Source organism: Macrosteles quadrilineatus, unplaced genomic scaffold (assembly GCF_028750875.1).
Source record: "Macrosteles quadrilineatus isolate MER2022 unplaced genomic scaffold, UCM_ALF_1.0 Scaffold_7__1_contigs__length_78375512, whole genome shotgun sequence".
Lineage (NCBI taxonomy): Eukaryota > Metazoa > Arthropoda > Insecta > Hemiptera > Cicadellidae > Macrosteles > Macrosteles quadrilineatus.
In genome coordinates, this window is record NW_026542600.1 from 43,865,544 (window position 1) to 43,878,201 (window position 12,658).

Here is a 12,658-nt window from a genome sequence, read left to right on the forward strand (position 1 = left end):
GACGGCTGTACGCTCACCATTGTCCAAGATGCATTTCCTGTCGTTACCTTACTGGCAGTCAAGTCCGATGTGAAAGTATAGCATTTTCCTTCCTTCACATTAGAAATTGCGGACCTATTTCGATTAATGTTCGATATGGGTACATCGTGTAGTGATCAGTGGTCAAAGAAGTGAGGAAATCCTTTATGTTATGGTTTTTGTCACAGAGGCAGTCAGTTAGAAGATTAGATGTATCTGTGACGTTCCCAGACAATCATAAATGAATGTGTGTTTGCACCAAGATGCCAAAATTGTTTTTGAGCCAACAAATTTTAACCTTGGTTGTTTAGACAAGCGAGGAAACCTATACTTAATTTACAATATTAAATTTCATCCCAATGACATAAAGTGAGCCTTTCCTACACTAACGTTAGTTTAACGATCGAGAGTTGAAACAACATTTGGACACGTGTGTGATAAGCTTACATCATGTTTTCATCTAGATTTAAACATCAACTACGAAGATGTTTAAATCTATAGGTTTGCTCCGCCAACTCAATAATCAATTGAAATCACTGAACTTGTTAATTTCAATAGGTCTAAAAATCAACAAAGGCTCATTTACTGGATTAAAATACGCAATTTACCCGATTATAAACACAAATAGAAATAGATTAAAAACGGATGTATTGATTAATAGCGTATATAAATCGGATCAATTTTCTTTGTAAGTCAGTTCACAAAGGAAAAATGTAAATAGTTTGTCATAGATACCTGCTGATTCTTATCTTATTTGCCCTATGGAACTACTTAGCTCCACAAAGCATGCATTGTATTAGCATATAGGCAACAGCATAATGCTAAGCATATGTCCGCGAGTGGCTAGGAAAAGCAATAATATTATCAGATCGTCAAATATTCTTTTGGTAAATTATAATAATTCCCCTTCTCGCTGAATGTGAACCTCTCAAGCCATTTCCGGAACTATTGAGGACGTCATGCTTCGACAGATTGCGTTTATGCGGTTCCGAGTACAATCATGACATCACATAACAATTTTTAAGATTCGTGTACAATGAGATATCTGTCTTAATCAACAATGAATACTTTCCAAGGGATCGGCATTATTCTTAAACTATATCCGCGTTGGGTCCTTCAGGAGGAAAATCTATTCTGAGGTATTAATTACAGTAAGTAGGGGGTAGCGGAATTTTACCCCCTGAGCAAAACTGACAGGCCTTAGTGGTAAAATTCCGGCCGCGAACTTTTGAGTTGCACAACATGAGGTGAATAGATTAAAGGTGGAATCAAACGTATATTTTCATGGTTGTCGATTTAATCAGAACAAATCAAATAATAAATCTAGAGTGTACGGGGTGGTTCTAGTCTTTCACTTTGTAAGACATTGACTTCACACTGATTTAGTTTGTTACTGCATTGCTTTGGTAACTGTAATATGCTAAGTAGTTTAACCCCATTTACACATGACTCATTTCGCATTGATTAATTAATTGATTTGACTAAAAATAATATTACGTAAAGCTAGAAAGATATACAATAGAAAGATTACAGGGGATTACAAAGATGACAATAGAAAGATATACATTAAAAAGCAATAAAATAATCAACGGCAAACAGTAACAACAATTGATACAGATTTTATAAATTAATAAAATGGGTTATAAATATTTAATTTATAACTAACTGATTAATCCAAAACTGTGTTTTTTGTGTGCTCTTGTTAATCCCTAACAGCACCAGATATCCATTGAATATTCTAAGTGGTTGAAATTTATGTCTAAAGATATCTACATGTAATTAAATATCTAAAATTATCTGTCAAGATATTCTTTAGATATTTAATATATACTTTATTAAAAGTTTCACAGTAGATATTTATATAATGTTTAGATGCAATATCCTAAAAATATTGTACATAAATTATACTGATAAGTGCATTATTGTTTCATTAATAATATTGAATGTTAAAGTTAGCCTAATTAAAACACAGGATCTAAAGTCATCCAACAAATCAACAAAGACTAATCAAACCAGGGGTGCCCAGAGGGGGGAACTTTTTGGGGGGGACTATTTTTAAGGGATTTTGGGGGGGGATATTTAATTTTTGCTAGCTGTCATAATGGCTGTATAATTTTGTACAAGCAGTCCGAAAAAGTGTTTCTCACTAAAAGTAGCTCACTATCAACACCAACATTTTGCCGTTCGTAATTAAGATTGCTTCTAAGAATGGTAAAGCACCTTGTCAGACAACCCTTAACATACCAGTGTAGAATTTTACATGCTACATATGTTTTGTTGGTTCTTTAACTCCACCATAGTCAGGATTTACGAAAGATCCCCTTCTGGAGGTGTCGTCAGTATACGTTACAAACATTTAACACAAAACACGAAACGATTACAGATAGGCTTATCAATTCACGCGCGTACATTGCCGTCGGCAAGACTGGAACTGGAACACTGGAAGTAAACTGAATCGGGTTCAGGTTATGACGGACCGACGTGGTCTCTGAATTGTCGTCTGCTTTTTCAACAGCTGATATTGGACTATTGTTATAGTGACTGAGAAGAGTATTGAAAATATAATGGCTTTCATAATTAATTGAGTGTTTTCACTCAAAAATGTTGTGCTGTCCCCAATTTTATGTATTCATATATTTCAAACTCCTCAAAGTATTTAAAAATTTCCTTTCGTGCAGTACTGTAGAATTTCGAGACCATCATTTATATCCAGCATATAAATTGGTTATTATTGTCAATAGTTTTGAATGGAAAACTCAATTATGAATCCCGTTATATTTTCAACATACTCCGTCACTACAACTAGTCCAATATCAGCTTTTGATAACGCAGATGACAATCCAGAGACCACGTCTTTCCGTCATAACCTGATTCAGTTTACTTCCAGTCCTTCCCGCGGCAATATACACGCGTGGATTGATAGGCCTATCTGTTATCGTTTCGTGTTTTGTGTACAAACGGATTGTCTGACAAAATACGTTCCTACCATTTTAGTCATAAAAGGCAATCCTGGGGCTATCAAAATGAATTATAAGATTACTTCGTCACAAAAACCTTTTGTTCTGGTGGCATGGTATTTTGCCCGGCGATTTTTGTAGAAGGCAGCCTGGAAGTGGCGAGCAACAAGTCTGACTTATTTCGTGACTCTGCCTATAATTTTGAAACAATTAAGATACTTTTGCCAAAGTATTATTAATACACTTAAAGCTGTTTGAATTCTTAATACCCTCTAAACATTAAATCCACCTAACATATTGTACAGTTACAGTACTGTGTTGGAGTAGAGTAATTCACCGAGTATAGGCCTATTGTTGAACGTGTTGAAGACGTTGTCTATAGCAATACTGAGCACATGTTGGCTGACAATACAAATTCGGAATTTTGTAAATTGAAAAACTTCTAATTCAACCATTACTTAGATATGTATTGTTAAATGACGTTTCCTATTAAACATTTAATTTTGATTCTCAATCAGCAAGTTTGTTTTTTGTACCTCAAGTTTACTAAATACTTTAAATACTCGTTTTATGAGGTAAAGGGAAATTGTCAGATAAATTGGTGGGGGGAGGGTAGTTTTAAATAGACGACAACATAAATTGGGGGGACTACTCCTTTGGCTTGGGGGGGGGGGGACTGCGCCTCTGGGTTTAGGGGGGATGGGCACCTCTGAATCAAACTAAAACTAATTGTAGTTTTTATGTGGTTATTTTGGTAGGATGAATTATAGTATGTTGTCTCCGTTACCCTAATCCGTGCTACGCGTTAAAAAATCAAATAATTTTAATCAGCCCAAAGTGGACCATAAATTGCATTAACGATGTTTACGATGATGACTACACTTTTCCAAAGGGAGTGTTTCATTAAAGTCAAACTATTTCAGTCAGAAAGGAAGAAATGTGCATTAGACCAGGTAATATATAATTAGACAAGACTCGCACGATCCAAAAGTTGTAAGAAACCCCAAAAAATATGTTAAGACGTTCCGTAAAAACATTATACCATTGACTTTGAATGTATTATTAAACACCTTTTTATAGTAACACACCTGCTTATAATAATAATGAAAATATTTTCTTTTTAATTAAAATTCTTTAACTTATTTGAGGAAATTTTATTGGTTGAACAATTTAAGGAGACATTTTAACTAATCATATAACAATTATAATAACATTGCTAATTGTAATTAATTAATCTATATTCAGATATCAGTAGTCTCTCCAACTCCCAGAAAACCCATTAATTTAACAGCTTGATGCCTAAAAAGAATCATAGTATAAAAAATATTTAAGTATTGCGACCATTGCAGCTGTTGGCTCCTCTTTAACCGCTTGAAAACTAGTAATATCAACAATCACAGATAGCTCAGAGGTAAGGTAAGAGGTTCATAAGTTGAAGCCGGTTCGAGACCTATCCGGGTATAAACAAATTTTTCTAGTTGTTTTTAATTTTTTTTTAAACTATTTAATTAAAATACTCAACTGATAAATGTGCTTTTCAGACTAAATCTTCATTATTTTGTGTTTTATGTATTTATTATATTTTTTTGTGATCTGTCAGCAGATATCTGTATAGGGAGCCTACCAGTAGACCGACAAGATACTTTGTCGTCTGGCCACTAGACCGTCTTTTTTAATTAAATAGATAAATGCTGAAAACCAGTACGTCGACAAGTTATTTCATCGTCAGGCCAGTTGACCGGCCTGTAAAACTAAATTATTATATTCGAGAAACCAACTTGTCGTCAATCCTCCACACCGACTTACCACTTGCTCGTCTTTTAGGTGGGGATAGGGGGCAGAGTGGGAGGAGCTAACCGGGGATTACCCAGGAGTTTGAGGCGCTTCTCATGGTTGAACCACCTCACTCGAGGCTAGAAGCCAGTATTGCCAACTGAAAGTACTATAGCTCCGTCGAACACTACACACGCGGCGTGTTTACACAGTCTGGCGTTAAGTTGACGTTGGCGCGCAATTCTCGTTGCGTCGTTTCTATAGCAACCGTGCCGTGACATTGTCCTTGGTCTCGCGCATTCCTCTGCCTTTGTATTATTTAATCTGCATCGAAAGATAAGACTCGCTTATATGCATTGACTATTGAGTCAATTAAAAATTTCATTCGGGGTTTTTGATCGTTTGTTTGGATAAAACTACGTACCGTATATTGTAGAATTAAATTTGTAGTGTGGTTATATAGTATTATGGTATATATATATATATCCTACTAATCCTACTAATATTATAAATGAGAAAGTTTGGATGTATGGATGTATGTTTGTGACAAGTAAACGCAGAAAATACTGGCCGGATTGGGCTGACATTTGGTGTGATGATAGCTCACATTCCCGATTAACATATAGACGCATTCTTATCTCAAAAGTCCGTTCGGGCTCCGCCCCAGTGGCTCTGGAATTTCCCATGTTAACCTTATGAGTAATATTTAAAACGAATAAAAGAATTTCGTCAGCTGTTTCAAATACACAAGTTGGTTCTGTGATATTAAATTCGCATTAACAAGTTATAAAGTTTACTGACAGGGTACAGTACTATTAATTTCAATGAATATATAGAATAATCCATAGCCTATATCGATATTTTTCATTGTTATGAGTGTAGGACAGATACTAAAAGTGCAGCCAAATTTTGTTTCTAAAAGTGGTAGCCTATATGTGTAACTTTTTTATACAACAAATGTAAAGATCAAAATGTTTGTATTTTGTGTCCTCTTCCCGTTGCAAAGCACGGGTACAACAGCTAGTATATACATATATATACATATATATATATATATATATGTACCAGGTTTTGCGTTGGATTTTTCGTCAGTTTCGTCATTGAGCTCTCTTGTAGTAAGTTGTATCACTTGCGTCTTGTTCATGTTCTGTGGCATATTTTGTATCACTTGCTTCCTGAGACGTATCAGAGTGGTGGAAACTGGTCCACGACGTAGAGGAAGTGGAGGGAAGTTGCAAAGGCAAAAGGTCTGGAGTGTGGGAAATGCCAAGCGACTATAGAATAATACAAAACCATGCTTAAAAATGCTTAGGGAGTGATGGAAACAGGCCCACGACGTAGAGGAAGTGGAGGGAAGTTGCAAGGACAAAAGGTCTGGAGTGTGGGAAATATAAAGTGACTATGGAAATATACAACACCATGCTGAAAAAGGCTTGAGGAATGATGGAAACAGGTTCACGACGTAGAGGAAGTGGAGGGAAGTTGCAAGGACAAAAGGTCTGGAGTGTGGGACATGTCAAGTGACGATGGAATTATACAACGCCATGCTTAAAAAGGCTTAGGGAATGATGGAAACAGGTCCGCGACGTAGAGGAAATGGAGGCAAGTTGCAAGGGCAAAAGGTCTGGAGTGTGGGAAATATCAAGTGACAATGGAATAATACAAAACCATGCTTAAAAAGGCTTAGGGAGTGATGGAAACAGGCCCACGACGTAGAGGAAGTGGAGGGAAGTTGCAAGGGCAAAAGGTCTGGGAGTGTGGGGAATATAAAGTGACTATGGAAATATACAACACCATGCTTAAAAAGGCTTGAGGAATGATGGAAACAGGTCCACGACGTAGAGGAAGTGGAGGCAAGTTGCAAAGGCAAAATGTCTCGAGTGTGGGAAATATCAAGTGACTATGGAAATATACAACACCATGCTTAAAAAGGCTTGAGGAATGGTGGAAACAGGTCCGCGACGTAGAGGAAGTGAAGGGGAAGTTGCAAAGGCAAAAGGTCTGGAGTGTGGGAAATATCAAGTGACTATGGAAATATACAACAATGGAAACAGGTCCACGACGTAGAGGAAATGGAGGCAAGTTGCAAGGGCAAAAGGTGTGCAGTGTGGGAAATGTCAAGTGACTGTGTAATTAATTATACAACGCCATGCTTAAAAAGGCTTAGGGAATGATAGAAACAGGTCCGCGACGTAGAGGAAATGGAGGCAAGTTGCAAGGGCAAAAGGTCTGCAGTGTGGGAAATGTCAAGTAACTATAGAATAATACAAAGCCATGCTTAAAAAGTCTTAGGGAATGATGGAAACAGGTCCACGACGTAGAGGAAGTGGAGGCAAGTTGGAGGGTGCGAAATGTCAAGTGAATATGGAATCATGCAAAGCCATGCTTCAAAAGTCTTAGGGAATGATTAATAATTAAATTAATTTAATTAATAATTAAATTGAATCTAAATTATTGCATACAATTATTATCTGGTCAGAGGTGACAGTGCCATCGTGCGCGCAGAATGCTTCTATTGGGAATTTTTTCTTCCTACTTGGACGTCCTGCAACCTTATTTACGATGTGCCGCAATTTTCTGGAGTCTCCGTCTGCATCTTCGATTTTATTTTTGAAAAAACTGTACTTGGCTTGTTTAATTAATGACTTGAGAATATTCCTATATCCTGTCCGTGCTGTATGAAACTGACCTGTGCTGTATGAACTTGGCCAAACTACAGCACAGACAGTAGAAGGACAAGGATATAGGTTACATGAGCCTGATAATAGATAAGGAACTCTTACACTATACTGTAGCTGTCTCCCGGCATGTCTCTGAATTTTACTTAATAAGGAATAAGGATGTAGGTTTGAAATACCTTTAAACATTAAATCAAGAGGACAAATTGTAACAACTGTTGAGAATTTAATTGAAAATACTGTAAGACTGAAAATATGATTTTCTGGGTGAAGAAAGTTGTCTAAATTTGAGATTTCAAAGTCCCATAACTTTCGAACGCCTCAACCCATCAGTATGGGAATAAGTATACAATGTATATGATTTAAATCTCTACAATATCTGACCAAAAAAACAGTATGTCATCATGACTCATATCATGGTTGTATGTTGTAGTGTCCTATGGTCTGGCAGAGGCCTGACGTCACATGGAACTGTCACTGTAGGTGGTCTTTAGCTCTTTCCTGCTTTAAAACTCTCAATTCTTGGGTAAACTATAGGTTTTTTTTCTTATTACCTTGCTCCTAGTACTATACACATGGAACTAGTACTCTTTTGATGGTATGAGGTTTTAAAAAGTTTATAGTTATTAATTAGAATATTATTCACGCCTGAATATTTATTATTTTCTGTTCAGTTGTGGCTCAGTAGTTGCGATGCTAACACCACGGCAAAAGAAGGTTTTAGCCATGTACCTAGTATGGAGGCGAAGAAAAAGAAATAATAATAGCTGATTTGGGTTCACACAATACTTAATAATCGGCACGAGTTTGGGGCATCCAGGGTGTTATTACTCCCATAGCCCTACGCCAGAAACTAGCTATTACAGCATGGCAGTTCATAAGATATTATTTAATTGTAATAAAAAAAAATATTACTCTTTCAGTTCTGGGTAAAATGCAGAGCAATGCTAAAGTGGTACGTCAACTTCGTATTACGTTGTCATGAAATAACAACTTAAAATTTAATGATTGACAAACCCTTTCCTAAAATTGACCAACGTTAAAATGTAATTACAATGCATAAGTAACAATATCGAATACATAATACTGTGGTTATTAAAGTGTACAGCTGGCTAATAATTCAAATAGACTTAATTTTAGTTGTAAAAGGTGTTAAAAAATTAGATTTCCCTTGTTAATTATAATGAATTATTAATGTTGATTTATTATAAGTGAACAAGGAACACAAAAGGATACATAAGACAAAAGACCCTAATATATGGCATAAAAACACAAACAAGACATTGCAGTAGTGTACAGTGTGTGATAGTGGTACGCCTACAATAACAATAGTTTTTATTAAAGTAAGATTTTTTATGATTTTCTAAATATTAAACATTGTTAATTACTAACATTGGCATAAATATCAAACAAACTTTAAAACACTCATTTAAACTTTATGTTGACTTACAGGGTCGGCTACTCAAACATCTTTATTTTTTACAGTTGTTACAAACTGCATATTAGCGTCAAAACAATTATCTTATTAGAATATTTAATCACTAGGACCTCAAGTGACTCTTTTTGACCCGAGGTCAAGTTTTACGACCTAGGCAAAGCCGAGGTCGGTAAATGAGCGAGAGTTGAAAATTGCCCGTGTGGTGAACTATATTTTTCGTCATATGCATCATTAATTAACAAACTAAACTAGAAAACGAATAAGGTTTTGTGTATAGATAACCTATCAAAATGAGCTTGTTTTCAATTCTGCTATAGCAAATAAGCAGCTGTTTAGCAATGGATTCAATCATTTCATCTATTACGATTGGTACATTATACCATGCAAGTAGACTCCTCATATCTATATATTAATTACGTTATTACGTAAGCCGCGGGTCTTTACCTCAAAATTGTGGGTGACTGGGAAGTCGTAGAAGGACGGGAGAGGGCTCAAATTAAAGGACTCGATCCCGTGACGGCGGGAAAAATAGTTAATTTCCCCAAATTTCAACACAAAATTATATATAACGTAACATTGTCTCCATAAGAATAGCATTAGAAACCACACACAGCTGATTTTTGTTTACTTTAATGTACGGTAGTTGATCACAAATAAAATTAGAGTTTTGTCTGTACACTGTTCAGAATTATTTATTTTCGGTTATTTTTGCGTTTATACTTTAAAAAGCTTTTAGTGTTTTTTCTCAATTTCTGTCTGTCTGTCTGTCACGGCCCAGAAGGTATTTTACGTAGTGTTTGCATGTCAAGATGAACGAGAGGTCTTCTCCTGAAATACGAATACGAAATACGATAGGCATTAAAATAGTCTTTTTGTATTGACTGAATTGGCGAGAGTGTATTTAGCCAAATATGCATCGCTACTTATGAAATAACCTGACACCTCGAGCAAGCTTGGTCTCCTGATACTTGTGTTTTAATCAAACATTGTCACATTTTACATTACTAAACAGAAACAAATTACTTAAACCTTGTCAGATAATGAACATCAACATCAAGTGAAGACAACACAAAATCACTATTTACAACTTAATTATCGTTGTTGTCCCATCTTATTTTTTACAGTCATGTTACATTTAATTTAGAATTGATGTCATACCGTACTGTATAAGTTTTGCGTTATCTGTCTGGATTCCGAAACGTTAGTTCATGCTACCAAAATTTTAACACATTTAAATTAACATTTTTTTAGCAAACCGTCATAAAATACTTACACTTGACATTGTTTACGTTGCGATGCTTATTTTACCTGTACTCTAATTAAAATTTAATTAGAGATTAGATTTTAATCATATTAAATGTCATAATTAAATTCTGTACTTTAAAATCTATTGATTGGGCCCAATGTTTTTAAAAGCCATCTGTTTCGAATATGGGTAAGTTTAGTAGTGTTGTGTGTTGCCTTTGTAGAGATTATGATTTAGTGTCCCGAAAAGGGCGGCAACAATGTGATCAAACTAAACAGCCGCACATTGGGGCTGTAAACTAGAAAGTGCCTCTTCCTAGAAATGCCTAACAAACAAGGAAACTCCGAGTCTTCAGAACCAGTCCCATCCCCTACTGGAACTCAAACGGCATAGGCGGGGTTTTTAGTTTTTTTTTTTTTTTTTTTTTGTAGTTGTTTTATGGACGATTTTATCATTCTAGTATTCTTATGACCTTACCATCTTGTCGCATTATAGTTTTGTTTTAGTTTATTTCGTAGAAAACCCCAAGTAAAATAAAGTTGTATATACAGTACAGTATAAAAATTTGTAAACCAGTTTTACACAAATTCTGGAACTGTTCCATTGTTATAGTGTGATTAGTCTCTATTCGTTATATTGTTTTATGTTAACTTTTTGGAGGGAGTTTTTTAGAATAATCATAGAAAAACCAATCCAAAAATATATATATAAATATGTACCTGTATATTTATGTTTAAATATATATATACATTTGAACGGATGGTGTTTTTGGTCTCTAGGGACCTCAAAACGAAAAAGTAAATCGGTCCTGGGTCCAGGTCTTACCATGAGTACTACGTTAATAGTTTATTCCCTATATGGGAAATTCGCTAAAATGATATTAATTGCGTTAGTTGCCAAATATAGTTGATCATTCAATGAATAAAATATTTCCCATACTGTACGTAATCGGAATTTTTATTAATATGTTAATCTGGTATCTCTTCCTTTGAAAGAACCTTTAAATAGTATTAAAATAGTATTGGTGGATCTTTTGTAGCTAAACACTTCCGTGATTTCATCAGTGTAGCCTAATGCATATTAATCTATGATTTTATTTGAAATATATATCTGTTTGTTGGGAAGACATGTTTTAACTTTAAAGGAAGGTATATCAGTTACAGCGTAAGTTTGATTTTTCCTTCGTCACGTCGCGTCAGTTCATATCGTACTTCTATGCCAATGAATAACCCTCTAGCACAGTTTTGAGAAATTAATTGGTTGTGGGGTTACTGTTAAAACTGGAGTTCCTTGACATGGGGGATGTCAGTTAATTGTCTCAGCCTTATCAATTTCATAAAGATGTCAATATAATCTCTCTACGGAATGTTAGGTGTAGTGGAATATACTTGAAGTGAAGTTAGCTTTTATTCTTGAACTGTTAGGGGTCTTCTCATTTATATGGGTGTGTGGCTTCATTGGCAACAAATAATGGAAATTACATAGAAATTTGGCATTTCCAAAAAGCAAAAATATTAATTGGCTGTTACGTAATTTATTGACGTTTACATGCATTGTTAATCAACGTATCTTATAAAGGATGATGTGATCTAGTTTAAAAGGAATATGACCATTCTGTTATGACAGTAGCTGCTTAAATAGTATTTACTAATTGGGCCATTTTTGCAGCCAAAATGTCGTGTTATTTTCAATAATGTTACCAACCAGTGAGCCACGGTCCGTAATATAGGCCACTGCAAATAATTTGTTAAGACAGGTACCATTTTTAGGCAAGGTTTTTGTCTTTGGATGTTATTAGACACGGTAAGAGTACAATAAAATTCTTCTCTGTAGATGAATTATCTGTTGGAGAAATATTAGCCGAATTATAATGTCACAATGCGAGTTTGAGTATTTTGTAACTATATAGGTAAGTTACATAGATTTTTTAGGCTGCTGCTCAGTGCACTTTAAGAATATACATTTTAGAGATAAATTAAATGGTTTTTGTTGCTGAGTAGCGCTAGTAAACATGCACAACCCTTTTCGTCTAATAACATTCAATGGCTCTCAAAGAGTTCAAGTTCTTATTTGTATACGTATCTATATTATGTTTTCACTAAGCTGAATGAATACGTAACCTCTCTGAAAAGTCTGTAGTATATTGCAGTTTTCCAGCTTAATGACTTTCTAAATCATGCACATATTTCTACATAAATATTGTAAAATTTTTATCCAGTTGCTGTAAACTACTATTAATTTAACAAAATATGGACACGGCTCGAATGGGTACCGTGCCCTTCTGCACTTGTAGTATTTAAAACCTAGTGTCCCTTAATTGTTAGTCCCAAGTATTAACCACAGTTATGGTTTAATTAGATTCGTTACAAATCATTCAATTAAAATGCAATTAAAAACTACTTTCGGCCAGAAATTTGGTTGGAATGTGGAATATTTTAGCTATTGTATAAAATTATAGGTTAACTAGTGTACATGTTGCTCGAAATCGAGCAATTGCAAAGAAGTACAGGAGTTACATATAAACAAATGACTTGTTAAAAAACTAATA